The 3701-nt window shown below is 38.4% G+C and overlaps 1 protein-coding gene across 7 annotated transcripts in view; it reads right to left on the bottom strand.

The window, feature by feature from the left end:
* LOC108628897 (serine-rich adhesin for platelets) overlaps window positions 1-1802 on the bottom strand; it is a 50080-nt gene extending 48278 nt beyond the window's left edge. For 6 of the 7 annotated variants that reach the window (XM_026816808.1, XM_026816813.1, XM_026816811.1 and 3 more), the window contains exon 1: window positions 1344-1802. The gene's annotated coding sequence lies outside the window, so the exon portion shown is untranslated. The remainder of the gene's footprint in view (window positions 1-1343) is intronic. The other variant, XM_026816814.1, reaches the window with a different exon arrangement.
* Between the last annotated feature and the right edge of the window lie 1899 nt (window positions 1803-3701).

Below are 3701 nucleotides of genomic sequence, written 5' to 3'. Positions count from 1 at the left end.
CTAGCGTAAAGGTTGAAAACCGCTGGTGTAGAGCTTTAATTTGTTTGTAACGTGTTACGATCGGCGAGGTAAAAAGCATGGCTCCGTGTTCCTTTCCACGATCGTTCGTGCGCACGAATCGGTTACGCGCCGATCGAAAGTAAGTTCTCGGTGTGCAGCTGCAGGTATCATGTTATGCGATATTGCAAAGCATATTCCGTACATTAGAGGATATATAGAGTTTTCATTAAACCTCTGATTCTGATAAATTATCATCCAATAAAAAAGTCAAATAACGAATTGGTGAATGCGAAATTGTACCAATCATTCGGATATTGTAATCTCCACTCTAATGCAAGTATGTGTCTATCGCTATTAGGATCAGGAGTATTTAAGCACATTCATGTATGCGTGAGTGGAACGGGATTCCGAATATTTACGTAATTATGCATAACACGAATTACATTTTTTGGGAAGTAAAACCAGTTCCCATATCTCAGTATGTGAATTTGCATAATTCGCGAGGCTGCAGTAACTAATGTTGCATACTAAACTCGTTTAAGCCTTCTGATGTACAATTTTAAGCCGTCTCCTTTCTCTGATATTTCTATGAATAAAAGACTATTAAATATAAATATATTCGTTTGAAACAATCAAGAAGGAGGAAACGAATTTTCTCTGAGAGACATTGCCCATGCACCGTTGATCCCGGGGCCAATTTTCAGGATTGTTGTTCAATTCAAGGCACCGTGACCACTGGTCGAAAAAGATCGTTTCGGCACGGTCCAACTCGGGTTTTACGTAAGAGAAACGCCGGGAACATCTGGAAGCTTGCGCGCGAAACGTGAAAGTGGACTTATACCGAGTTACAGGTAACGGTCAGTTAATTCCGCGACCGTTTGGTTAATATTCTGCAACTCTGACCGGTTCCCGTTGCGATCGCGGAAAAGATTTTTTATCGACACACATTAGAACGGGTTTTTCCTTGCGGTCCTGGGAAAATTAGTAATTGATACATCGAACGACTTATTATAACTACTAACATTCTGACCCAAATCGATCACTGTAACGTTTCATTTTATTTATTTAAAACTTACGTATGTCATGTCACTTTTAATACACTGCACGTTAAAAAATACCCATATGGCTGCGACGAAACTGAATCACGTAACTCGTAACCAAATCATTCGTCAGACGCTCGGAAACAAACCACGGAAATCGGTTATAATGAACCGTGGAATAACGAAGAAAGAACCATAGAATGCAATCTAAAGAGCACATCGTTTTTCCAACATAAAGACGACCTTGACTATTTTCCCATGACAGACAAAAGATAGTTGAGGCCGCACTTGAATCACACGTACCTTGTAGCTTGTTACTCCAGCGCGATCCAATGTCTCATCTCAGTTCACCTGGCCCGTCAGGTCCTCCCACACGCTTAGAGGCACCCCTTATCACTGATCTCACGGTTCAATCGAGTTATCGAAACTGATTAAAAACTCGGTTCCAATTACACGCGCGTTCGTCTATGGAACTTGAAAGTTTTCGTAAAATCGAGTGTTTTATGTTGATCAACTCGATCAAGTTAAGTGAAAATGATCGTCAGGCATCTTCGCGCGATATGGATTCGGTGTTCGGTCACCGCGTTCGCGTTTGGGGACGTTCGTCGGCGGAATGCTCGGAGACAAGTGGAAGTCGATCGAACCGACCGGCGTGTCAAAAAACCTGGCTCTAAATGGGGGAGAAAAAAAGTGTTCGCCGGACCGTTTTCCCTTTCGCTCGGCTCGCCACCACCACCGTTCACCACCACCAACTGCACCACCCAGCGCACCGTGTAAGTACTTACTCTGCCCCTACCCCACAGGCTGAGTAAAGGATATTTACGTCGAAAGCCTCCCCTCCCACGAGACGCGTATGTACGTCGCCTCGTGCCTCTTACTGACTGATAGCTACTTTGATATGCGTGACTTCCTGCAATCCGAGGATACTTACTGCTGCTGCAATCGAAAATATTGTATGCGACAAAAAATTCTGGTTCTAATGCAGGATTTAATTCGGGGGTGAACATGAAAAATGTCATGGAAAAGTACTTATTAAAGAATGTTCTGTGTAGAATGCAAACCGTTGCGAAATACATAGACAAGAATTTAAATAATTAATTAACTTCACTTTCATTTTTGATTAATTGCACTTAAAAAAAGGACAGTTTCGAAACAAGGAGAGAGTGCCGAAAAATGTCACGGAAGAAATCAAAATGAGATATGAATAAAGATTTTGAATATGTATAAAATGCAGAAGATCGGGTTTTCTTTTCCTGTTTTACGTTGGAACCTACATAAGTGAAAAAAGAACACAACCTCGTGTTCGATTTTTTACAAAAGCTAACACGGTTATTCCACTGAATAGGCGTACAGTTTTATGTAACCATGATCTAGAATCGCATCCACGTACGTCTTGATCCACCGACATTAATGATTCAATTTACATAATTTGCATGCTTCTTTATGTTCTGTACATTTAAAATACTATAACGTAAATGTCATTTCACCGTATGTTTCCATGATTCCGAAATATCTTGATGAAACATTTTCATCCCCCGTTGTTTTGAAATCCACTCACATTGCTTAAAGTAGAACAATCACTAAATACTACGTCATTTTCGAGCACGGCATTTCGTCACTGATTAATTATCCCAAATCGTTAAGCTCATTTCCTAATCACTTAATCTCGTGATCAATCGACAATGATTTGGGCGTTGCTCGAATAAAATATTCAAGGAATAAATTATACTTGATCAGATTCCTTCTTAAAATGAGTTCACTATCGTTCATTTTGTTTGCAACAAATTTTTGTTCTAAATTATGTAAATTAGTACAGAACATTAATTATGGGATTGATAATATAAATAACAATCAGATTTTGATGAAATTTGTTATACTGCTAACTAAAACTTTTAGAAAGATGTAGTTAAATTAAAGATTAAGCATAACTAAGAAAAAAAATTATTAACAATGTCATTTTTATATATTTTACAATACGGTTTATGAGAAATAGCACTTTCGTTGCTGTATTAATATAATTGATTGAGTTTTATTCTGATTACTATTGAAAAATTATTCTAAAATTATACTTTTAAACAAGATCTGATTGTTCATTTTATTATCGATAGAACTCCATTAAAAATGCCAATAATTCCCAAATGAAAAATAGAGCGATTGTTCTGTTCCATTGCATATATGTCAGGAACGTATTGCTTTCTCTTGACATTCTAATCGTAGAACAAAATCGATCGTTGACGCGTTCCAATTCGAAAGTGGATCACAAGACCGAACAATTACCCATCCTGATAATCGTACTGTGGTGCTCGTTTCCTGCGCGTAGCATGCAATAACAAGAAATATCGAATTGCCACTGCGACGAACAAGTATGTAGATTGGCAAAGAACGGATCTACACGTTGAACCCTTCTATAATGCGCACTACTTTTCTTCGTACTCGACACGTATATCTGGTGCACACGTTCTGAAAGCAATTGTTCGGAATGACAAGAACAATGTTTATTTTGTTCGCGTTGCGTTATCTCGCTAATTAGCGGTGATGACTCTTCTGAATAGACCGCGGATTTCACGTATTAATTTAGAAAATGCAATCTAGATGCGAAGTTCTTCTGCCATTTGAAAATAATATTTCCTATCTAATAATATGTCCTATCTATCCTTGAAT

This window comes from Ceratina calcarata, unplaced genomic scaffold, assembly GCF_001652005.2.
Source record: "Ceratina calcarata isolate Rehan_Ccalc_2016 unplaced genomic scaffold, ASM165200v1 scaffold547.2, whole genome shotgun sequence".
In the NCBI taxonomy this organism is placed as follows: domain Eukaryota; kingdom Metazoa; phylum Arthropoda; class Insecta; order Hymenoptera; family Apidae; genus Ceratina; species Ceratina calcarata.
Note: the sequence above shows the minus strand (reverse complement) of the source record. Positions and strands in the feature narration are given on the sequence as shown.